The sequence below is a fragment of the Globicephala melas genome, chromosome 9 (assembly GCF_963455315.2).
Source record: "Globicephala melas chromosome 9, mGloMel1.2, whole genome shotgun sequence".
In the NCBI taxonomy this organism is placed as follows: domain Eukaryota; kingdom Metazoa; phylum Chordata; class Mammalia; order Artiodactyla; family Delphinidae; genus Globicephala; species Globicephala melas.
In genome coordinates, this window is record NC_083322.1 from 94,732,998 (window position 1) to 94,760,007 (window position 27,010).

Below are 27,010 nucleotides of genomic sequence, written 5' to 3' on the forward strand. Positions count from 1 at the left end.
TCCATTAAGAGGGCTGCACTGCAGACTTGACAGGTCACCTTCTCCGCATGATGAAATGGAAGAAGTGATCAGACAGAGAATTAATTGGTGCACGTGTGCTTGGCCATAGCGTTAAATGTTTATGGAGTGTTTAGATGACATCAAGGTAAAAACAAATGGTTGGAGTCACATGGCTAAGCCATGGAGTCACTGAAGTGAGTAGCAGAACTGCTGCCTTGTATAAAAGTCTTTTGGGGATGGAAGGACTCTGAACTTTTCATGAGTAAGGATTATGCGCAGGACATCAAGCTACACACCATAGGCACTGGAGTCCAGATATGTGGCCAAAGAAATTCCAGATCTGCCCTCTAATTCTGCCAGTCTCTGTCTGACATTGGGCAAGTTAGGTTATCTAGTGCAAGTTTCATGTGGTTATCCTGAGACTCCATTGAGGCAATGAGTAAAAATGCTTTTTTCTTTTCTTTGTTTTTACTAATTTCATTATTATTTTATAAAAAAGTATGCATGTGTGTCACATCCATTTCAAACAATATAGAACATTTCAAAAATAAAGCAACACATCACCCAAATTCTTATCTTACAGAAATGATCTGTGTTAAACTTTGGTAAACATTCTGTGCCTGTATGAACAGCTTCATTTTGTTTACTAAGTTAATTACTAAATTAGTTGCCCAGAGAAGAACACAGCATTTGCTTTAATCTAAATTGTCTGGCTCTGTTGACCAACTTTACAAAAGTGTTGCTAAATTGCTGTCATATATTTAGAGTAAAATCTGTCACAATGCCCAGCATGATAGTTTTCCAGTAGCATCCCTGCCAACCGTAAGGTTCCACAGAAGTACTTCCACAAATACTTGATTCAAGTTTCACTTTTTAAACATTTTTCAATTTTTTTTAGAACCTTCATTTTAAAAACCCAACTTAGAGATTTACCCACCTGTTACCATTCAGGTAAGTGAACTGGATTTTCCTAAGACTAAAGAGTAAAGTTACTTCTGCCATCACTGTTTAATTGAATGAAGAATATTCCAAGATTGAAGGTGAACAGTTGCAAAGTGTACAATTTCCATTCCTAGACTGTGTGAATACAAATTTTCTCAACACTCTGTAGCCCCTCAAAATGTGAATATTTAAAGTACTTTATGACTGCAACTTGCAAGAATATCCAAATATTAACTTTTTTTATTGCTATCCTTGATCAATGTGATAATTTGGAAATGTTTTTAATTGTACTGAAATAACTTTATGCTCATCAAAATTTGGCGAACATCCTTCTAGGTATCTCTCAAAGATAAATGATGGATGGATGCAGGAATGATGTCCCAATCATAGGCTATTTTTATGTATATGTAATATTTCATTTAATCCCCTCAAATTTAACACACAAAAAAGGGGAATCTAAAAGGATTCTAAAGGAATCTAAAAGGATTCTTTCCAAAGGAACCTCAGAGAAATTTTTGAAAATGGAATGTACAAATTAATCTGTGTATTTTAAAGAATTATACTTATGTCAATATATCCACGTGATATCACCCAGGTTAAGAGATTAAAACTCTCTGTGGGGCTTCCTAGATCACATTCACATCACCTTCATTACTTTTGTAATGATCATTTCCTTGTTTTACTTAGGAGTTTTACTGTATATGGAAGCATCTCTGAACAATGTTTGTTTAGGTCTGCCAGATGTGAATGGAACGTACGAGGACTCATACTGTACGCACTAGTTTGTGGCTTACTTCTTTTGTTATTATAATTCTAAGATTCATGTATGTTTATATGGATAGTTGTAATGCATTCATTTTTGATGTTGTATATTATTCCATTATATGAAAATACTACAGTTTATTTTTCCATTCCTCTGATTATGATCATTTGGGTTTTCAACTATTGGCTAATATAAATCATGTTTCCATGGACATTTTGAGTAGTCTCTGGCCTATGAGTCCAAGAGTGTCTCTAAGATCTATTCTTCAGGGTAGAACTGCTGAGTTGTTTGCTGTGCAAACATTCTACTTTTCTAAGCAATACTGACTTCTTTTCCAATATTCATCGATATTGGACCAATATTCACTCCCACGAGCAAAGAATAAGAGTTTCCATTGCTTCCCAACCTCACCAGCACTTGGTATTGTCAATCTTTTAAATCCATTGCAGCCAGTATGTACATAATACTGTTGCTCTCTGTGGCTTTAATTTGTACTGGTCTGATTACTGAAATTGAGTTTCTTGCCATATACTTATTGGTCCTATTTTTCCTCTTTTGTTAAGAGCTTGTTCACTCTTTTGTCTATTTTTCTATTGGGTCGTTGGTATTTATTACTTATGAATTTAAAGAAATATAGATAGATGATTAAATGATTGTTTTATAGACGGCTAGATAAATATCTCTACCTCTCTATCTATCCCTCTCTGTATGTATGTATATATAGAGAGATTCTAGATACTAGTTTTACCAGTTATTAAGCTATCATCTCCTATTTTCAAATCTATCTTTTAATACTTTGTGATTCTAGGGCTATGTGTTAGTTAGCTGTTGCTATGTAACAAATGACTCCAAAATTTAGCAGTTTTAAACAACAGACATCTATTATCTCCCAATTTCTGTGGACCAAGAATCCGGGCATAGCTGAGCTGCATGTCTCACTATCCCTCACAGAGCTGCTAGCAATGTGTTAGCTCAGGGTCTGGGGTCTCATCTCATGGCTCACCTGGGGAATGGCCCAATCCCAATCTCATTCAGTGGTTCCATTTCTCACAGGCTATTGAACCACAGGCCTTATGTCCTCACCTGCTCTTGGCTGGAAACCAACCTCAGTTACTCGACATATGGGTTTCTCTCACATGGCAGTTTTCTTTATTAAAGTATGAGAGCCAAGAAGACAATAGGTAGATGGAAGTCGCACCAGAAATGATATCGTGTACCTCTTGCCAAGTGCTAGCAAGTCACTAGGTCCAGCCCACACTCAAGGAGAGGAGATTATACAGGTGCATTAACACCAGATGCAGGGATCATTGGGAGACATGCCAGAAGCTCTTATCCCAGACTGGGATTCTACATTTCTTCATTGTCAGTTGGTTCCTATTAAGGTCCATCAATATAGGGCCCTAGAGGAGGTAGGAAGGCCAAAGTGGGAGAGAATCTTGTGCCTTTCGATCTCCTACCGTTCCTATTAGTGTCACTGCAGCAATGGCTCTTCATCTTGGAAGCAGCAGTTAGAACAAGTAGCAATTAGTTACAATCTCCAGACTTTTCTATACTCACAGAACCAGTCTCATCACACCTCCTCTTAGGTACTAACACCAGCTAGGCAGCATCCTCTCATTAGAGAGTAGAACTCTAGCGCCATGAAGCCCCTCCTCCAAGCACCAGCTTGAGAGCCCACCTCTTCAGAGGTCTGAGTTCCACCTTCCCCAGCCCCTTCTCCCAGCTCCTGGATTCTGATCATCCTGCCACTTCCCTGGACCCCGCTGCCTAAGGGTGGTAGCTGCTTCTTGCAGTTACTAACTCTACATCACCTCGGTATTCCCTTTTTCACTTCTTAGGTCTCCCATACCTATTTAATCAGGTTCCTACATTAAACAATTTCTGTTAAAACACTGAGTGTGGTTTCTGACTGATACCCTGATATCTTCACCCAGTTTGAGGGATTTGAAACAGAATTCAAAGTGCCCCTTTTCTTCAAAGACTCACAACTTAGGGAGGAAATAATACATAGGCACAAACATCTATAATACAAACAGAAATTGATTATTGCCATAAAAAATCTATAAGTAAAGAGTTTTAGGGGTTTAGAGGAGGAAAAAGGTGCTTCTGGCTAGGAGAAGCAGATAATCTTCATAAAGAAGGGAGGATTTTAAATCCTAAAGTGTGGGGGCTTCCCTGGTGGCGCAGTGGTTGGGGGTCTGCCTGCCGATGCAGGGGACACGGGTTCGTGCCCCGGTCCGGGAAGATCCCACATGCCGCGGAGCGGCTGGGCCCGTGAGCCATGGCCGCTGAGCCTGCGCGTCCGGAGCCTGTGCTCCGCAACGGGAGAGGCCACAATAGTGAGAGGCCCGCGTACCGCAAAAAAAAAAAAAAAAGAAAAAAAGGAAAGAAAAAAAAATCCTAAAGTGTGGTTAGTCCTTAAAAGGAACAAAAAGAGGAGGGAGGAGGAAGAGAAAAGCAAAAAAGAAACCATAACAGGAAATAAGGTGTGGAAGTTAAGTATAGAGAACAAAAGAGAGCTTGGTCTCTACACCAGTGTTGTCCAATAGAAATATACTGTGAGCCACAAATCCAAGCCACAAAACTAGTTTTAAATTATCTAGCAGCCAAACAATACAAAAAGTAAAAATAAATAAATGAAAGGAATTATATGTTATTTAATTCAATATATGTGAAATATTATTTCAACTGATAATTAGTATAACAAGTACTAATGAACTCTGTACATTCTTTCCCTTATACTAAGTCTTCAAGATCCAGTGTGTTTTTACATTTACAGCACATCTTAGTCTAGACTAGCCACATTTCAAGTACTCATAACCACATGTGGCTTTTGGCTACCATATTGGACAATGTTGATCTAAACAATAGGGAACTGTGGAATGGTTCTGACCAAGGAACCATTATAATCTGGGAAGCACTTAGAATTTTTAGTATGGAAAAACGGTTTATTCAGTGGGCAGACATTTATTGAGTGCCTGATATCTAATAATGACAACACTAAGAGACCTACTATTTACTGAGTGCATAGATGTGTTTAACAACCACTAAATACCTTTGGAATTTTTTTATAGAGAGAAATTAGATGCCCTGCTCTAACAATGTCTTCAGTTATTTTCTTTAAAACGTTAGTTGAATTTTATAAATGTAGTGAGAGGCTTGTCAAATTTCTCAAAATAATTAAACAAGAGACCTTGAGTTTTCCAAAAAAGTGTTTTCCTTAGCATTAAGGTTATAAAGCTGCATGCTGGATTTATGCTTCCTGAATATTGTAGGATCTGTCTATCCTCCCACTAATCCTCTCCTCTAGGGATCTTTAATATGGTGATTACTGACATTCCTACTAAAATGATAAAAATACAGGAAATGTCATTTTAATGATTGTGGGTTTCAGCCTTTCCAAGTTACAAGATATTTTAAATGAGAATTATTTACAAGTGGAGTGCATTTCCCCCTAGGAATTCATTTGGTTCACCTGGATTTATGGACTCAGTCTGTTTTCCATTTCATTTTATAAACGTTAAGCTAGCTATTAAGATAGGAAACACATCCAGGTAATGCGGGGAGTGAGGGTAGAGCCCGCTCTGTCCATAACCAGCAATGCTCACGTCACTGATTTCATTTAATCTTGGTAGATCAGTCACGAGACTCTGTGTCTTATCTTTTAACATTTGCTATTTATTGTTCTCCTACAAAAGGAAAAATTCCATAATTTTCCTCAAATCCCTTTTGGAATCAAAACAGGAATAAACAATTCCCAAACTTCTGTAAGTATTAATGGCATTGCCCTCATACTTTCAGTCTGTTTGATGATTCAGTAAATGTGCTCTTTCCATGTTTGGTGTCAGGTCACCTGGGATTGTGAGAGGACAATGGAATCTGGGTTCCGAGTGCAACTTCACTTTCATAGGCTTTGCTAAATAACTCTGGACCTGGCCTTGATCATTGGTGGCATAGAGGAAGGGAAGAGGAAAAGGGAATTGAAAGTATTTCTAAACTGCAAAATGTTCCATATATGTGAGGTGTCAGTTAATACCAGTTCTTTACTTTTAAGTACATTACAACCCGCATGGGAGAAAAGTCATATTTGTGTGGGAGTGAGTAAGACTGCAGGAGGGAGACCTACTGAGGAGGGAGCATTATTGATAAGAGCTTGAACTAATGCCTGTGGGAGTGGAGAGGTGCGGTCGGGCTGAGGACAGCTGACCTTGATGCAAACTCAGCAATGGATATGATGCTAACAGAGAGTGTGGTGGCTTCAAGGATGGCTTCTCTCTGGGTTTTCTCACTTTGGCAACTGGGTACCTAGTTGTGTCATTCTCCAAGAGAGAATCACGGAGCAGGAGTGAATTTGGAGTCTAGGGGTGAAGAGGGAGCATCGTGGACATGAATGGATTCAACCTTATGTAGGGTGAGATGCCCAGGGGACACACAGGAGGAGATTGCCACGGCCAAATGGATATATATGCCTAGAATTCAAGGGACAGGTCTGGGTAGAAAATATTGGGTGGGCTGAAAAGTGCTTTCAGTTTTTCAAGTAAAAATAAAAGACACATTTTTCATTTTCACCAAGAACTTTATTGAACAACATATTCACCCTTTTGTTCCACTACCTTCTGCCATTTTCCAGGCAACTTCACAATTCCATCTTCCCAAAACTTTTTATCTTTTTGAGAAAAGAACTGTTCAGGTGCCTTTTACAGTCTTCCAGGGAATTGAAATTTTTTACATTAAGAGAATTTTGTAAAGACTGAAATAAATGGAAGTCTGAAGGTGCAATGTCTGCTGAATATGGCGGATGAATCAGAACTTCCCAGCCAAGCTGTAACAGTTTTTGCCCGGTCATCAAAGAAACATGCACTCTTGGTGTTATCCTGATGGAAGATTATGCATTTTTCTGTTGACTAATTCTGGACACTTTTCATTGAGTGCTGCTTTCAGTTGGTCTACTTGGGAGCAGTATTTGTTGGAATTAACCGTTTGGTTTTCCAGAAGGAGCTCATAACAGAGGACTCCCTTCCAATCCCACCATCACCTTCTTTGGATGAAGACCGGCCTTTGGTGTGGTTGGTGGTTCATTTTACTTGCCCCACAATCTCCTCCATTCCACATTGTTGTACAGTATCCACTTTTCATCACCCACCGCAATTTGTTTTAAAAACGGAATGTTTTCATTATGTTTAATTAGAGAATCGCATGTGGAAATACGGTCAAGAAGGTTTTTTTTGCTTAATTTATGTGGAACCCAAACATCAAAGTGATGAACATAACCAAGTTGGTGCAAATGACTTTCAACACTTGATTTGGATATTTTGAGTATGTCGGCTATCTCCCACGTGGTATAACGTTGATTGTTCTTAATTATTGTTTTGATTCGATCACTATTGACTTCAACTGGTCTCCCCGACCATGGAGCATTACCCGGAGAGAAATCTCCAGCACGTATCTTCGCAAACCACTTTTGACATGTTCCATCAGTCACAGCGCCTTCTCCATGCACTGCACAAATCTTTTTGTGTATTTCAGTTGCGTTTTTACCTTTCTTGAAATAGGAAAGCATAACATGCAGAAAATGTTGCTTTTTCTCTTCCATCTTCAATATTAAAATGGCTACACAAAAATTCACCAATTTTGATGTCTTTTTCTAAATGCATGCTGATATGACAGCTGTCACATACAATCTGACAAAATTGTTTCAAATGAAGTTAAAGACAACTAAGTGCTACTAGAGCCATGTGACGGAAAAAAGCGAACGAATCTTTTGGCCAACCCAATATATACTTCAGAATCAAGAGGTGATTGAAGGCATGAAAGTGGATAAGCGCTCCTGGGAGATACATGTAGAGACAGAGAAGGAAATGGAGCAAGGACAGAACACTAGCAAACCAGCATTTTAAGGGAGGGAAGAGAAAGAAGAGCTCACAAAGGATTCTGAAGCTGTTGGTGCCACCTCTTCCCCTGCCCACCCACATCTGAGTTCATTTTCCTGCTGAGCTGGCCTCTTCCCACCTCTTGCTTCATTGTCTGAGGGCCCTCTCTGGTGCCAGAAGAACTGACTCAGCTAGCACAGGGCATCTCACAGGTGCTGAGAACTTAATGAACTCAGGTAGAGAAATAATCCAGCTTCCCATCCTTGGTGGGTCAATTCTGACCTGTGTTCCACAGGGTTTACCCAAGGCCCATGGTGCCCACTGCCCCCACCTGACCACTAACACGCCTTTCATTGGCTTGTTTCCTGTCTTATTTCGCTTTCCCCATTTCCTTGTTTGCACTTCCTGGGATCACTTCCCAAATAAACAACCTGCATTCTCCCTCCACCCACCCCCCCATCTCAGAGTCTTGGAGGGAAAAACTAAACTAAGAGAGAAGGAGAGACCAGATAGATAGGAGATAATCAATAGAGTCTGGTGTCTTGGAGGGGGAAAAGTGGAAGGACAGTTTCATGAAGAAATTGATGAATAGTGCAAAATAGTGCAGAGATACTGAGACAGAGAAGGACCGAAAATTTTCTCTGAATTTAGCAGCTGGAAGGTGACTTCGCCAAGAGCATTTTCAGTAAAACAGTGGGAGTAGCAGGCCAATTTGGGGCACCGTTGTGTGATTGTGAGTTGAAAAAGAGGAGACAGCCATAAAAGGAGGAGAAATGGGAGGAGCTAGAGGGGAACATGGGTGAGGGGGGAAGTCTTGTTAAGTTGTTTAGGATGGTATGGATGGAGTGTGCCCAACAAGGCTAGGGCAGTAGCAATGGTGCCAGCAGAGGAGCGTGGGCCATTAATAGAGCACAGAAGGCCCTTTGAGGAAGAGTGAAAGGATGGAGTCCAAAGTGGAAATCATCCATCTTGGACCTGCCTTGCCGCCAACACCAGACCAAATGATAGATGTACACAGAGAAACTTCACAGAGGGTAAGAAACTCTCGAAAGTTCCTAACCTGATTTCTACGTTCTCAGCAAAGTAGGAGACCAGTCATCAGTCAGTATCTATAGCAGAGATGATTAGAAACGGAGCTTTGAAAACAGTGGTGAGGTTTGAAAAAGCACATGTGGGAACTCGGTGCTGCAGAATGTATAGATGCACAGAAGGACAACCAGGAAATACGGTAAGTCCCCTGAATCCAGATCTTCAAGTTGCCAGCTTTCAAAGATCCAAACGTGCCCCTGGATGCCAGCTGTTGTACTGCACTACTGTACTTTTCAAGGTACTGTACTGTTAGATTGAAAATATTTTATTTTTTTTGTGCTTGTTAGTCTTTTATATATTATTTGTGTGAAAAGTATTATAAACCTATTACAGTACAGTACTATATAGCAGATTCTGTTAGTTGGGTACCTAGGCTAACTTTGTTGGACTTATGAACAAATTGGACTTACAAACGCACTCTCAGAACAGAACTCGTTCATATGTAGGGGACTTACTGTACTGAGATCCTTGCAGGGCTGAAGAATGTGAAGGCCTGGTGGCCTCGATCCCTGAGGTTTGCTTCAGCAACTCAGAGACAGAAGCCTAGAAGCCTAAAGGATGTACTTATTCAAATGGGCATAGAAGTATATGGTTGTATTAGGCTTCTCCAGAGAAACAGAACCAATAGCGTGTGTGGGTGTGTGTGTGTGTATAAAAGAGAGAGAGAGTGAGAGACCAAATTTTGCAGGGCAGGCCAACAGGCTAGAGACCCAGAGAAGAGTTGATGTTGCAGCTCCAGTCTGGAGGCTGTCTAGAAGCAGAATTCCTTCTTCCTCTGGGGTCCTCAGTCTTCTTCTTGTAAGTCCTTCAACTGATTGGTGAGGCCCATGCACATTATGAAGGGTCATCTGCTTTACTCAGTCTACTACTGATTTATTTATTTTTAAAGATTTTTTTGATGTGGACCTTTTTTTTTTTAACATCTTTATTGGAGTATAACTGCTTTACAATGGTGTGTTAGTTTCTTCTGTATAACAAGGTGAGTCAGCTATATGTACACATATATCCCTATATCTCCTCCCTCTTGCGTCTCCCTCCCACCCTCCCTATCCCACCCCTCTAGGTGGTCACAAAGCACCAAGTTGATCTCCCTGTGCTATGCGGCTGCTTCCCACTAGCTATCTATTTTACGTTTGGTAGTGTATATATGTCCACGCCACTCTCTCACTTCGTCCCAGCTTACCCTTCCCCCTCCCCGTGTCCTCAAGTCCATTCTCTATGTCTGCGTCTTTATTCCTGTCCTGCCCATAGGTTCTTCAGCACCATTTTTTTCTTTTTTTTAGATTCCATATATATGTATTAGTATACGGTGTTTGTTTTTCTCTTTCTGACTTACTTCACTCTGTATGACAGTCTCTAGGGATGTGGACCATTTTTAAAGTCTTTACTGACTTTGTTACAATATTGCTTCTGTTTTATGCTTTGGTTTTTTGGCTGCGGGGAATGTGGGATCTTAGCTCCCCGACCAGGGATCGAACCCACACCCCCTGCATTGGAAGGCGATGTCCTAACCACTGGACCACCAGGGTCCCTACTACTGATTTAAATGTTAATCTCATCTAAAAAAATACCTTCATAGTCAGACAGAGAAAGACAAATATTGTATGATATCACTTACATGTGGAATCTAAAAAAAACTAACACAAATGAACTTATTTACAAAACAGAAATAGATTCACAGACATAGAAAACAAATTAACGGTTACCAAAGAGGAAAAGGGGGAAGGGTAAATTAGGAGTTTGGGATTAAAATGCACACACTACTATATATGGAGTAGATAACCAACAAGTATAGCACAGGGAACTATACTCAATATCTTGGAATAACCTATTATGGAAAAGAATCTAAAAATGTGTATATATATATATATATATATACATGTGTGCGTGTGTGTGTGTGTATAACTGAATCACTGTGCTGTACACCTGAAACTAACACATTTTAAATCAACTATATTTCAACAACAACTTTAAAAAAAGAGATAATAGAAAACATTTTAAAAAAGTGATTAGAAAAAAATACCTTCCTAGTAACATCGAGACTGATGTTTGACCAGATATCTGGGTTCTGTGGCCTAGCCAAGTTGACACATAAACTTAACCATCACAATGATCGTAGTAAGCGAGTGACTGAAATTGCAGCTAAAAGCCCGCACTGATTACATGTGAGAGTGCAGCAGGAGAAAACTGACACCCTGAGGGAAAAAGTAAAGGGTTCAAGCAGTTTCTCAGAGTTGTCTGTGGGACCTGGACCAGAACCATCTGGAGATCTATGAGGTGCAGACTGCTAGGCACTGCCCCCACACCTAGGCGATTGAAATCTATGGAGGCAGGCTTTAGGGAACTGCATTTTTCCAATCTTCTTGCGTGATTGTTACCATCATTAAAGCTTGAGAACTGCAGGATTAAAGGGGAGTTGCTCCTGAAGCTGCCAGATAAGCATGATGGGAATAAAGGAATTAGGAGAGTTTTAAATGAGACACTGTGTCCAAGTGCGGGATGTTAATATTGAAGGTTGACGGCCTGTCCAGTCCCAGGATGAGGCCGTGGCTATGGGTGGCTGAAATGAAGGTGAAGTTCAATGTGGCTGCCTTTGTCAAAGAATTCTGCTGCTAAGTTGTTGCCTAGGTCACCCACTGGCCATTGGAATTGCCCTGGTTGATGGCAGGATTGAGGCTGGAGGATGGATGACCAAAGCATTAATGAAGAGAGAAGAGGAACCTAAAGGGATGCATTATAGCTATAAGCACAGAAGGTGTGCTATACCATCTTCTCTCCTGACCTCTCACTGTGCTAGCCATGGGAAGGTGAGCCCCCCTGAAAAATCAGCAGAGGAAGCAATGTCCTTGGGGAGAGCTGATGACAATAACGAGTCAGCAGACAGCAAAGGAGTTTGTTTCTATTGGAACAGGGGTGACAGAGGGCACCAGGGAGAGTTTGGAGGGAAGTAGGAAGTTAAGAGGAAGGAATAGAAAAGGGGGTGTCTGGAGCATTAGGAAAAGCTAAACGACCAGTGGGTCTTTGGGGCAGAAGTGAAATACGACAGGATTGGGGGTCTGCAGGATTAACAGCAGTTGCGGTTCCAAATGGAATTTGGGATTTAAGAAAAGTCGATGCTGCACAAATCCTCAGATTATTTCATTAAATGATGGTTACGTCAAATTGGCCTTGCCCTGGGTTCCAACTAGAAGAAGCTATTTTGGTCCCCGGGGAAAACCCTCTCCCAGGTGTGCAAGTGAAGGTGATGGTTAGTCCCCAGGACTTGGGGAGGGAGCATCGCAAGCTGGCTTTGGGAAGAGGGATGAGAAGAGAACTTCAGACGGATGAGAAAAAAAGAAAAAAAAAGCATGAAGGTGAGAAAGAGGAGGCACGTTTAGACCAGGGGGTCAGATATTCAATAGTTGGCCACAGACCCTGCCATGCTTTGTCCTCATTAAAGTCTCCTTCTTCCCTTGGATGGTGAACGCTGCGCGGCACGGGTGAGGCGATTTCCTCAGGACTGCCTGTGTGCACAGACTGGTTCAGGGCTGTCCTCGGTATCCTAGGAAAGGGAGAATAAAAAGGAGACCTCCTTTCTCCACGGTTTTCAGCTCTGAAGAATGACGAGCCCAGAGAGGCTGAACAGGACTCTGGGGAGGCCATGCCCCCAGGACGCGGCCACATACCCAGCAGCGACGCCTGATGCCTTTCCCAAAAGTCCTGGCTGTTTCTCAAAGAATGAGAACACCAGTGTGAGCTCATTTGAACCTGGCTGAAGGGAAACGATGTGGAGAAGAATTTAGGAAAGTTTGCTCTTTTCCTCTGCCCCAGAGACAGCGGTGTTGGCATTATCAACTGTGACAAAGAGAAGTCCATTTGAGAATTATTATTTATATTCATCTCAACTCATGCTGCTTTGATGTGTAGTATAAAAGACTCAAAAATAGTTTTTAAAGAATTTTCATCAAATTCTTTAAATAATAAAACCGAATGATTATTTGGTTCTCCTGTGAAGGAAAATACAAGGCACTGAGCTTTAGTTCATTACGCATCATCCTTCAACCAAGTTCACTTGGGACCCAGGAAAACATTTTTAGTTTCCCTATATTGTGAAATCTGTGATATATGCACCTACTGAACATGCCTAATTAACTCAGGAACGCGTGTGTGTGCGCGCGTGTGCACGCACACGTGCATTTACACTTTAACAATGAAAGAAAATGCATTTGAACAATATTTATCAAACAGCTGAATGACACATTTCTTTCTGGGGCCCTAAACCAGATAACCAATGGGATAGGAATGTCACAGTGCATCTGAGGCCCCTGGATGGACTCCAGCTCTTAACAAGGGCTGATGACGCTGACAATAGTGGTTTATGTATCACTCGAGATTCGTTACATCAGATCATACGAAGGAAAGGAAGGTAATACATAAAGAATGTGTGAGTAAAAGGAAGCAGAATCAGGGGAAGTTTTGAGACAAGTACCTATGTAATTCTTTCCTTAAAAATTCCTTTTGATGTAAAAGGAATTTGTGAACTCCATCTGCACTAATCAAATTACTCCAAATAAAACTGCTCAGGCACTGTCTTAAGGGCCCCTTATTAAACACCCAACCCCATGAATCTAAAGGGAGCACTGAATTTTAACCTTAAAATGGGACGTGTGGACAAGGAATCGGAGACATGAACTGCTATTAGCTATGCCGGCGACCGTTCTGCACGGCCCTGTAGGCCCCCATCTGTAAAAGAGAAACAACGGTGTGTATCTTGCCTCCACTACAGGGCTGTTCTCAGAAATCAGTGAGGCCTCCTTTAACTTCTGAAGCACTCTGCAAATGCAAGGGGTTGTCGTCATTCCATTATTCTTTGGAGTTGCACTTATCATTTGCAGAAAAAGGCACTGAGCATGGGCTGAAAGACGAAGTTGCAGTCGTCCTAAGCATCTGAGCTCTTCTCTGCTTGGCCACCTTTTACCACTCCTGCAGCTAAATATAGAAGAAAAGACTCCAATGCAGAAGGTGGAGACAAATTGTTAGGCTCCTCTTCTAACTTCATCAAGATTCTTGGCTTTCTTCTTCATACCCATGTTTGAATTATTAGGTAGCAGACAGGCTGTCAAAAGACTGGGTAATTATCTGTCATTTCCCATGTCTGAAGGCAGCCTTCCACCTCTGCAGCTAGATGGATAATCTGTGCTTGCATTCCAAAATTTATTATATTTGGATTTTATGTGGGTGTGCATGATGCCTCGAGGGAGAAACCTCAAGAAACCTCTCTGCTCCCCCACAACCTCCTCCCCGACCCACAGCCACACACACACACAGACACACACAGACTCACATGCACCACACATACACACACCCCAAAGCAGGGCTCTGTGGACCAACAACTGACCCCAAAACTTTGGCTATATTTTCATTAATCTTTCAACTATACATCTGTGTTTGTAGTCTCATTTTCACATCATTTTCTAACCCAGTCAATGTTTGGTCATAGCAATCAAGTGGAAAAACAAAAGCCCAAATACGAATGGATCTCTTCCTTAAGCTCCCATCGCTCTTTGCAAAAGATTATCTCATTATGTAGAAAATATTATGGTAATAGCTTTAGAGCTGAAGATGTCTTTTAGAGACCTGTTCATTAAAGGCAAAAATCAAAAGGCTGATTCAGTAAAGAATATGTTTTGACTTGTTTTCCCACCTTTAGAAATGGATTGACAATGATGTACCTCTGCCTCTAGTCTGGTTCTCTTTGGGACCAGTAGCATGCCTTTTTAAGACAACTTGTAGGCATTGGAAGGAAAAGTCCCTCACTCATTCTGAAATTCTATCCAGGTAACAGGAATCATGAAGAGCAATCATGTATCTACTTAGAGCAAATAATGAACGTATCCTCTGAACCAACTATTGAAGGCTCAGAGTGTGCTAGGCCCTGAAAAGACACAGATGAAAGATGAAGTCACTTGCTGTCCACGATGTACCCACGTGGACAGTCAGCACAGTGACTGCTGACGTACAGCAGAGCAAAGGCGCCTCTCTGCTTAGAGCAGGAGGAATGGGATGGGGGAAAGGAATGTTGAAGGGAGAATCAGAAATTTTCCTGCAGACACAAGAACTGCAGCTCTTGCATGAAGGCATAAAAGAGCATCAGAAATTTGGGAAACGGTTAAGAGTTCCACATGGCTTGAGTATAAGACTCCATCATCTGGAGGCAGGCAGAGGTCACATCATAAAGACAATGCACACCATATAAGGACTTGAAGCTTCATCCTTTAAGTCAACAGTTGTCACAGTGTGGTTCTTAGAACAGCAACACCACCTGGGATCTTGTTAGAAATGCAAAATTTACTGTTTGCAGATGACATCATACTAAACATAGAGAATCCTAAAGATGCTACCAGAAAAATACTAGAGCTAATCAATGAACTTGGTAAAGTAGCAGGATACAAAATTAATGCACAGAAATCTCTTGCATTCCTATACACTAATGATGAAAAAGCTGAAAGTGAAATTAAGGAAACACTCCCATTTACCACTGCAACAAAAAGAATAAAATATCTAGGAATAAACCTACCTAGGAAGACAAAAGACCTATATGCAGAAAATTATAAGACACTGATGAAAGAAATTAAAGATGATACAAACAGGGCTTCCCTGGTGGCGCGGTGGTTGAGAGTCCGCCTGCCAATGCAGGGGACACGGGTTCGTGCCCCGGTCTGGGAAGATCCCACATGCCGCGGAGCGGCTGGGCCCGTGAGCCATGGCCGCTGAGCCTGCGCGTCCGGAGCCTGTGCTCCGCAACGGGAGAGGCCACAACAGTGAGAGGCCCATATACCGCAAAAAAAAAAAAAAAAAAAAAAAAAAAAAAGATGATACAAACAGATGGAGAGATATACCATGTTCTTGGATTGGAAGAATCAACATTGTGAAAAGGACTCTACTACCCAAAGCAATCTACAGATTCAATGCAATCCCTATCAAACCACCACTGGCATTTTTCAGAGAACTAGAACAAAAACTTTCACAATTTGTATAGAAACACAAAAGACCCTGAATAGCCAAAGCAATCTTGAGAAAGAAAAGCAGAGCTGGAGGAATCAGGCTCCCTGACTTCAGACTATACTACACAACTACAGTAATCAAGACAGTATGGTACTGGCAGAAAAACAGAAATATAGATCAATGGAACAGGATAGAAAGCCCAGAGATAAACCCACACACATATGGTCACCTTATTTTTGATAAAGGAGGCAAGAACATACAATGGAGAAAAGACAGCCTCTTCAATAAGTGGTACTGGGAAAACTGGACAGCTACATGTAAAAGAATGAAATTAGAACACTGCCTAACACCATACACAAAATTAAACTCAAAATGGATTAAAGACCTAAATGTAAGGCCAGACACTATCAAACTCTTAGAGGAAAACATAGGCAGAACACTCTGTGACATAAATCACAGCAAGATCCTTTTTGACCCACCTCCTAGAGGAATGGAAATAAAAATAAACAAATGGGACCTAATGAAACTTCAAAGCTTTTGCACAGCCAAGGAAACCTTAACCATATGAAAATACAACCCTCAGAATAGGAGAAAATATTTGCAAATGAAGCAACTGACAAAGGATTAACCTCCAAAATTTACAAGCAGCACATGCAGCTCAATATCAGAAAAAGAAACAACCCAATCCAAAAATGGGCAGAAGACCTAAATAGACATTTCTCCAAAGAAGACATACAGATTGCCAACAAACACATGAAAGGATGCTCAACATCATTAATCATTAGAGAAATGAAAATCAAAAATACAATGAGATATCCCCTCACACCAGTCAGAATGACCATCATCAAAAATCTACAGACAATAAATGCAGGAGAGGGTGTGGAGAAAACGGAACCCTCTTGCACTGTTGGTGGGAATGTAAATTGATACAGCCACTGTGGAGAACAGTATGGAGGCTCCTTAAAACACTACAAATAGAACTACCATATGACCCAGCAATCCCACTACTGGGCATATAACCTGAGAAAACAATAAGTCAAAAAGGGTCATGTACCACAATGTTCATTGCAGCTCTGTTTACAGTAGCCAGGACATGGAAGCAACCTAAGTGTCCATTGACAGATGAATGGATAAAGAAGATGTGGAACATATATACAATGGAATATTACTTAGCCATAAAAAGAAATGAAATTTACTTAGTTATTTCATTTCTGTAGTGAGGTGGATGGACCTAGAGTCTGTCATACAGAGTGAAGTAAGTCAGAAAGAGAAAAACAAATACCATATGCTAACACATACACATGGAATCTAAGGAAAAAAAGTCATGAAAAGCCTGGAGCAGGACAGGAATAAAGATGCATACCTACTAGAGAATGGACTTGAGGACACGGGGAGGGGGAAGGTTAAGCTGGGACGAAGTGAGAGAGTGGCATGTACATATATACACTATGAAATGTAAAACTGATAGCTAGTCGGAAGCAGCCACATAGCACAGGGAGATCAACTTGGTGCTTTGTAACCACCTAGAGGGGTGGGATAGGGAGGGTGGGAGGGAGAGAGACGCAAGAGGGAAGAGATATGGAGATATATGTATATGTATAGCTGATTCACTTTGTCATAAAGCAGAAACTAACACACCATTGTAAAGCAATTATACTCCAATAAAGATGTTAAAAATAAAATTAAAAAGTCTACAGAACTTATCTACAAAACAGAAATAGAGTTACAGATGTAGAAAATAAACTTATGGTTACTGGGGTGAGGGGGTAAGGGGAGAGAGGGATAAATTCGAAGATTGGGATTGACAGATACACACTACTAGATAGAAAATAGATAACTAATAAGGACCTACTGTGTAGCACAGGGAACTCTACTCAATACTCTGTAATTGCCTAAATGGGAAAAGAATCTAAAAAAGAGTGGATATATGTATATGTATAACAGATTCACTTTGCTGTATTCCTGAAACTAACACAACATTGTAAATGAACTATACCCCAATAAAAATTTAATATATATATATATATATATTCCATATTCAACAAGATAAACACAATGCACAAACATAAGGCTCTTGACATGGAATCAAATTAAAGAACACAGCTATACAAGTTGTCTTAAATATAGACTTATAAAAGGAGATTAGAGAGATTAGTTGAGAATATACTCTGACTTGATCAAAAGTGTGTTGCTCATTCTTGATCTGGCTTTCAACCTGGCTGACTCACTCATAAAACCATCATGTTGCAAGGGTCATGTGGCACCCAGGCATCAACAGGGTTCCCTCTCCTATGTAATCAACTGTCCTCACCCCTTCACTCCCAGTGAGCTTGTTCGTATCTATCCTCTGTGTTGTGTTCATTCCTTTGGCTTTAAAGCAGTCTCTTTTGAGTGAATATATGGTCAATTCAAAATTCAGACTCTCTTTTAGGAATGATTCTTCTCCAGTGGGGGTCCTACTCTACTTTTTCCCTTCACACATCCTCAGAGGAGCGGAGGAGAGGATTCTGGCCTCCATGCTGTCCCCTGGGCATAAAGGTCTCCCTGATTCCCCAGGTCACTGGTCTCCTTTAACTGATGTTTCCCAAGGTGTGTCTGGTCTTTGAGATGTCACGCTGACACCAACTGCTAGAGTATGCAGCTCCCACCATGATCTTCATGAATTTAGTCCCTCCCTCGGCCTCCTCTTCCTGGGCCTTCCAGCGTATAGTTCTATCAGCACTTCTGGGCTCTCCCTGCCCCAAACTGGACACACAAAACTTCTGCCTCCTTAACCTTCTATGCTCTGGCTGTGAGTCACAAGAAAACTGTCACATCATTAATCATTAGGAAAATGCAAATTTAAATCACTACACATACCACGACACATCTAGTAGAATGGTTAAGATTTAAAAGACACCACGCCAAGAGTTGGTGGGTATTTAGATTAACCTGAACTCTCCTACATGGCTGGTGGGAATGTAAAATCATCACTTCCAAACAGGAACCAGCCTTTCCACGGTTAGATATTTACCAAAGAGAGATGAAAGTATAAGTTCGTGCAAAGGCTTGAGCAGAGTGATAGCTTGTCCAAGCTGCTGGACGCTCAAAGACTGGATGTGGCCTCCTGAGAAGGAACATGGGCCTGAGGTCATTTTTCTCGGATCCTATCCAAGAGGACACCTGTCACAGGGTGAGGGAACAGGGAGAGTCCAGGTGAGATGGAGCGTGGCGAGGGGGGCGCTACCATGTCAAGGGCATAGTCAGAAGGTCCAGCAGGGGACCCTCTGAAGAAGACAGGAAGGGCTTTTGGAGAAAATCCTCAGCTTTCAACAGCAACCAGGCCCAAAATGCACAACAGGGAGAAGCCACCCTCACTTTCCACACTGAAGCTTGTTGCCTGCTATCGGCTAGTAAAGGAGATTTAACTCTAAATCCAGTTCAGAGGTTTTGAAATACACACCAGACTGGGCATTCTAATTATCAAATGGAAAGTCCCAGGACCTTCTATTACCTAGGACATAACAGAGAAGCCACAGGTCCTGCCATAGGATGGGGAAAAACTAAGGACACAAAAATAAATAGGCACTTGGAACATATCCCTGGAATAGTGCCTGATTAATGGATGTACTGTGCTTTAAAATGCCTCAGAATATAGAAAATGCTTGAATAAACCAGAGTGCATCCATATGATAGACTAGTATAAAGATAATTATTTTTTTTATTGTTTTGAAAACTATGAAATAGCCTGAAAAAATCATAATGGTATGTGAAAAAAAGTAGGATGCAAAACTCTTAATTCACAGTATGATGTATGATCCCAACTCTATAAAAAAATTTACAACTATAACTATATATATATGCCACCAGTGGTTTTCTTTAGGTGGTGAGCTTTCTGATTACTTCTAATTCCTTAGTCATACTTTTTTGCACTTTGAACATTTTCTACAGTTAACCCTGAAACGTTTTTTGGGTTTTGTTTTGGTGGTGGCAGGGTTTGGAGTCAGCTGTGGTCCACTGGCTGACCACTTATGGAGGGAATTTTGTGGGACCCATGAATCTGTTGACCTCTCAACCACCACAGAGTGTCAATAAAGCCACGTGAGATCACCTGTGATCCAGTGACCAAGTGGCCTCCTGCGATGTGGAGTCAACAGGAAATACTGGAGATTTGGAAAATTTATGCAGTTCATTACTTGGGTCAGAGAAGCAAGAAAAGTTTTGGAAGCATTTTCTATGTTTATCTGAAGCCCAAATGTCTGTGATTTTCTAGGAGTTGAGAGATAGGACTTCCTGGAGGGAAATAAATTTGGAACACGTGTTAAGTGGTGCCCAGTGAGACGTCATTCCTTGTAAAAGAATACAATATTTTTCTGAAAAGTCTACAGGGTTATAGTAGACTAAAACTACATCAAAACATGCATCATTATTCTGGTAGAAAAGAGATTAAAAAGAAAATTAGTGAGGAAATAATAATAATAGTTTATGTCTGTACAGCACTTTACAAGTTTGTGAAGTACTTTTTTTTGTAAGTCACCATTCAGTCCTCGAAGCAGTTAGAGATGAGTAAACTGGGACTCGGAGAAGATAAGCGACCTTAAGTTCAAGGACATCCAACTAGAAAGAGTGTGGGGCAGAGCTGGCCTAATTTGATCAGAAATATGAGTTTTTGAAGCAACAAATATGTTTTCAGGTCTAAGAAATATTATCTAAAGGTAGCACTTCTTTCCTCTGAAAACACTATACTGTCTCCAATGTAGAGGACAGCTTTGGTTGAAAACGTTTTCTACCTGATAGATTACTAACCCCTGGGTTACAACCTCTAGAGATAAGGTTGCCTGATACATCCTAATCTCTAGACTAAGAGGAAGCCCAGTTATACTTGAGTTTGAGATAAACAAGGAATTTTTTTAACAGACGGGATATCCCGTGCAATATTTGAAATCCTATATTTTTATATGTCAAATCTTGCAATTTTACTTAGAGATGGAGCCTGAATTTCAGCCAGATAGTCTTATGGGATATTAAGTTTTGGTAGCATTTAAATTCCTTCTGTCTTTGCTCTTCCCGCTCATCACTCCTTTGGAGAAAAGATTTGACTCTTCATGTTGCAGCCTGCTATCCTACTTCCTACTGGGGTTTTGTCCAGCAGCGTCCTGGGTTCTAGTCTTCCTCACAAGAGCACTTTTGGATACTATCAGATCCAGTACCTCTTGACTGGGACAATCCATAGACAGGAACAAATGTAAAAAAAAAAAAAAATTAAAACACTTATATAAAGAAAATAATGCATGGAAAGAGCCAGAGCAGGAAAGCTAGAGTGAGAGGATTCATAAAAATTAAGATGGTAGAGTAGGAGGATGCAGAGCTCACCTCCCCCCACAAACACATCAAAAATACATCTACACGGGGACTCCCCTGGAGGTCCACCCTTCCACTGCCGGGGGCATGGGTTTGATCCCTGGTCTGGGAACTAAGATCCCGCATGCCGCCCGGACAAAAAATATATACATCTACGTGCGGGAAAATTCTCAATTTCTCACTAACTGGAGACTGGCAGAAAGACTCCTGCACAATCGAGGATGTAAGAAAGATCCACATGGAATTGGGTAGGAAGGGAAGAGAAGCCATCAGGTCAGGACCTGTGCTTCTGGGAGGGGACTCAGAAGAGGAGGGAGATCACACAAGCAGAGAACCTTGCTGGGGAGTGAGGTCTGAGCCACATACTGGGCACCCCAGTCCTGGGGTTGGACACTGGGAACCCCAGTTGGACCCCAGTCCAACTAGGTTGGACAGCCTAGCTCCCTAGGCTGGTTGGAGGGCTGGTGGGACTAACAGGAGGGCCATGGAAAGCTTAGACTACACTTGTAAGGAGCGTGCACACATGGTTGCCTATTCCCGAAACACGCAGATAGGGAGGATTCAAACTGAATGGGTTGCTGGCCAGTTTTCCGAGACTGTGGCAGCGCATGTGCCAGCCTGAACAGAGCAAGCTCGCTGACCCCAGTTGCCCCACAGTGCAGCTCCACACTGGGGTGAGAGCTGCTGTGACCTAGAAGAGAACTCGGCTGTGAGGCACAAAGGTGGCTCAGACCTGAAGTGACGTCAGAGCAGGGCAGAGGCAGCCATTACTGGAGCTTATACAGGCAGAGCATCAGAAGCACTGGGTCTCTGGCTGCAACTGGACCACCACAGCCTGCACCCAGACCCATGCCAAGTGCCTGTACCACCCTGCTCCCCTCTAGGGCAAGAGTGCCAGTGCTGGGGCAGGGGTGGGAAACACAGCTAGCTTGGACCCAACCCTCAAGTCTTCTACTTGAGCAACTTGGAACCCAGCCCCAACCCAAATAGGGCAGCGATGGCCAATGAGCAGAGGAGAAGCCCTGGCTCACACATGGCTCTGGCCCTAGCCCCTCCATCTCTAGGCCCATCTGCTCCCAAGGTGATCGTTGCCAGCACACCTGGGGAAAGTCATGACTTGTGTTCACATCAAATCCAGCTCTCCTACCAAAGGTACTGGGCACACACAGACTGTACAGGACACTCCTACGTAAGGACACCCCTTCTAGACCTCAATAGGTAACTATTGCACGTAATTTCATACAACAAAGAAAGTTAAGAAAATGAGAAGACAGAGGAGTTCGTCTTATTGAACGAGCAAGAGAAAACCCCTGAAAAAGACAACAAATGAAACAGAAAAAACAATTTACCAGATAAAACATTCAAAGAACTAGTAATAAGAATGCTAACTGAAATAGGGATAAGAATAGATGAACATGGTGAGAATTTTAACAAAGAACTAGAAAATATAAAAAAGAAAGAGTACTAAAGAATACAATACCTGAAATGAAAAACACACTAGAAGGAATTAACAGCAGACTAGCTGATACAGAAGAAGGCATAAGTAATCGTAAAGACAGAATAATGGAAATCACCCAATCAGAACAGAAAAAAAATTTTTTTAATGAGAACAGCTTAAAGGATTTCTAGGGCAACATCCAGTGTACCAAGTTCACACTATAGAGGTCCCAGAAGGAGAAGAGAGAAGGGGGGGTTGAAAGTGTATTTGATAAAATTATGGCTGTAAAACTCCCAAACCTGAAGAAGGAAACAGATATCCAGGCACAGGAAGCATGGAGGATCCCAAAGAAGATGAAATCAAACAGGCCCACACTAAGACATGCCATGAAAGTAAACTGAATTGAAAAAAAGCAAATGCAGAAGAGACAGACAGGATCTCAGACTTTCCTCATAGGCAGGACATGGGGACACAGGTAAAGTTGTATCAGTGGTTCTACACTTCAAGTCAAGTGAGACAGACCATGGGGCCTCCCAAACTCTCTCCAGAAAGCTGCATTTATAGTGAAGGAGGGAGCGGTTCACAAGGCTCTGAATGACAAGACCTCAAAATGTTTGCTCCATTTCTGAGGCTTAGTAAGCAATCCCTTGAAAGCAAATTGGGTTCCCCAGGCAAGTTCATACCAAGAAAGGGAGGCATGGGCACCGCTGGGAAAACACTGTCTCTTTGGTTTACAAACTTACGGTTAGCCTGAATCACTTCCCTTGAAGTGAACTACCTCTGGGTGAACTGATAAATTGAGTGAATGAGCCTGGGGCATGAGTACCTTGTCCCCCAGACCCTGGACCCATCAAGATGCTGCATCTCTAAGGCTCTGACAGATTGTCACCCTCTTTGCATCCCTTTACAGCACCCGTGCTAAGATGATTTCCTCATCTTAGGGAAAAGGGGTGTTAACTTCAAGATGGAGGAGGCTGGGAGAGTCCTATTAACTTCAGCATCAAATAGATAACTTTTGGATCCCTTTGCCTTAGCAGAACAACTGCTTCTTTACAGTTCATTTGGTTGAGCTTGGAGGCTCTGCATCTGGTTTGGTCCAACTTTAGCTCATTTGATTTTCAGTTCTTCAAAGATCACATCTGTGCACTTGACATCCGCCCACCGAATGCTACTTCCAGCTCTGGGTCCTGCTGGAGACAGTGTTCCTCCTAATCAGAGCTGATGCTTTGATGGTGAGAAAAACGGGCGTCGAATATTCAACAAATCTATTCTTTGGCACCTCTTTTAGCCTTTATTAAGCCTCATGTGAACAAGGGTAACACGAAGTCTAATAAATACAGAGGACAGGGAAGGCTCTTGTTGGATTATGGCCAGCCTTGCTTCCCTCTGTAATAGGGCATTTAATTGCTTGTTTATTGATGACACTGTGTGTGCCACAGTGGCCTAGCTTGCCAAGAAGATAACATTATGTGAATCCAGTCTTTTAAAAGAGAGCAGGCAAGGCTCAAGGAGTAATATGCAAGGAAATTAAAGATATTTTCTTCAAAGTCTTTTCCACTGAATACCACTTTTCTCAATTTTGGAAACAAAATTTTTTTTAACTATCCCATGTTTGCCGTGAATTAAACTTAGCCTTACAAATTGGGTGTCTGAGCATGTGGCTGTGGGTTTGACTATGTGTATGCAACTGTAGCATCTAGTTCTTTTCCTTGATCGCTTGCTGTTCTGGTCATGTTTCCATCCATTTCTTACCCCACAGACTTTTGTGGTATGTAAACAGTTCCTACTGATTTCAAGTGGACATTGTCATTTTAGAGCTAAATTCCATGAGCATTGGTGATTAAGAGATCCACAGGCCCTTGCTCAACAGACTTCAAGAAATCAGAGATATTCCAATTTCAGGACTATTAAAAACTAAGATTAATCTCTATAAAGAACGGTTCTCTTCCATAGTAAGTATTTGGAGCTTAATGATCCTGTGTTTAGTATTTAAGTAGCTTTTAACCAAATATTGGAATGGTTCCATTCAAAATGCTTGGGGCTATTTTAATACATCATTTATTTAATCCAATGACACAAGCATGTTCCTAACAGGTATATATTTTATTCCCACCTCAAGGCACAAAGGAAAGAGGGAGACTTGGCTGATCTCTGCCCTGGAGCCCAAAGGCATGGACCAATGACACATGGGCTTGTTTGGTATACATTTGGTTTTCATTTTCTTGAAATAGTTTTGTAGCCTAATAAAAAAAAGAACCTACATCTTTTATATAAGGAAGTTAACTGGCTGTAGTTGAACAGAAAGAGGGTTTTTCATTTTTCACTCAGTTATTTTAAGGGCATTAGAGCAATAATGTCCAACACGCCATTAGAGTGATAACAAAAAGCATTGATTCGATTCAGTATCTCTTATTATTCATCATCTAAAATACCAAAGGCCGACACCTACACATAGTTTCATGACATATGTAAAGGAAGGAACCATTTTCTAGAAAGCAATAGGTCTTCCATAGTATAATGTGCCCAGGTGGCCTTAACCAACACCTCAAAAAGAAAAAGTAAATGGTCAAGGTTGCTTTCATGTATAAACTACCATGAACTCTAACCTGGATGCTTGCTTAAGGATTTGGAGTCCAGGATACCTCCCACACAGAATAAACTTAAGAACCAGTCTGAGTTCTTGAGAAAGGGCAGCCCACAGGTCTTGCCCACAGGTTCAGCTCAGGTGAGCAGTCACAAGTTCACACCTTCTAGGCTTATGTCTGTTCCTAGGAGTCCACAACCACAGGTGGGATAGGTCTAAATACTTGCACTAGATGTTAAGTTCCTTAATGTACCAACTAATAAGTACCATTAGAAGCATTTCTTTCTTTTGTTTTTTTAGTTGAACGGATGAATACCTAGTGACTTTAAAGCCACTGGCACCAAAATCTTTGTTTTTTTTTTAAATTTATTTTATTGAAGCATAGTTAATTTACAATGTTGTGTTAATTTCTGCTGTACAGCAAAGTGATTCAGTTATAAGTGTATATATATATATATATATATATATATTCTTTCTCATAGTCTTTTCCATTATGGTTTGTAACAGGATATCGAATATAGTTCCCTGTGTTATACAGTAGGACCTTGTTGTTTATCGATTCTATATATAATAGTTTGCATCTGCTAATCCCAGATTTCCAATCCATCCCTCCCCCATCCCACCTCCCCCTTGGCAACAAGTCTGTTCTCTATATCTATGAGTATGTTGCATTAGAAGTATTTCTTAATTCATGAGTCCCAAACACAACCCAGAACTTGGCATTCAGAACCCCCACGACCCAGGTATTTAAAAGGCTTGCCACTTCTCTGCTCAATCACCTTTACAGATGTTTCTTTATTTGAAATAGAAAAGTTGATGTTCAGGAGAAAGCAGATGTCTCAAGAAAAAACCACAGTGACCTAATAACAAGAAGGTAGTATTATGTAGACTGTGTGCATCTTTCTTATTTGGGGGAACCACAACAATGCCAGTGCCTCTCCGCCATCCCCTTTGGGAGTGTTGTAAATAAGAAAGGAGACGGTAGATTCTAACACCCTTGGAGAAAGATGTTCTACCTCCATAAAATAATGGCTACCAGTAAGTACTTTGTGTGTGGTCAGGCACTCTTCCTATTGCCTCCCATCTTTACAGTGATACCGTAAGGTAGCTAGTATTCCCATTTTAGAGGAGGACATTGAGGCTCAAAGAGGGGAAGTGACTTGCCAAGGCCACACAGACGAGAAAGCAGAGGATTAGAAGTCCACCTGAAGATGATTCTAAACAACAGTAACAGTCATTCTCTGTGAGCTTCATTCTCACCTTCGTGCCTGGAAAAAGGGGAAAGAGACCACCCCGCCTTTCACAGATGGTCCCCTCTACTCCCGTGAAGACTATTTTCTGTTTCCTACTAACTCCTGACCCCACCCATGTGGCGAAAGAATAGGCCAGATGGAGCTGAGTGAGAGCAGGAGTTGGGAAGCAGATGAGTGGGGAGAATCTCCTCAGTCTTGGAATTCACGTGACTGCTTTGGGGAGCTCCCGGTCTCTCCTCATATGACCTGATGCCTCAAAGTATTCGACAGTGGTACCCAGTAAGTTTATACGCCGGGGGCCCCCTAGTCCTTCGTGAGGTGTCCTTTGAGCACAATCTATTGGATGGCAGTATGGGAGTTTCTGGTGTTGTCATCCACACGCATTGTGCACAACACTCTGAAATGTCAGGATGTATCAGGAATAGCCTCATTAACTGTGGAGCCCATGGGCTTTGTGTTTCTGTTTTTATTTGGAGGTGACTGTGATCCTGCCTCTTCTTCTCTGCTGGAAAGTAAGCACCATGAGGGGCCAGTTACTGACTCTGTGTTCACGCTGCAACCTCCTAACTGCATCTGACACACAGGAGGCACTCGCTACCTATTTCTGGATTCATGAATAGATAAGTGAATTTATCCCATTGCTTAGCCCAGAGAAAGCAGGAGCCAAACTGCTTGTTCTATAAGAGAGTAATCAGTTGGAATAGGCTCCTGGTTAAGAAACAGCCCAGTGGTCATTTTTTTCTCATT

The 27,010-nt window shown here is 41.5% G+C and overlaps 1 protein-coding gene across 8 annotated transcripts in view; it reads right to left on the bottom strand.

Moving 5' to 3' along the window:
- The window catches only part of C9H7orf25 (chromosome 9 C7orf25 homolog), a 324,697-nt gene that overhangs the window by 254,779 nt on the left and 42,908 nt on the right, over positions 1–27,010 (bottom strand). The window lies entirely within an intron of this gene.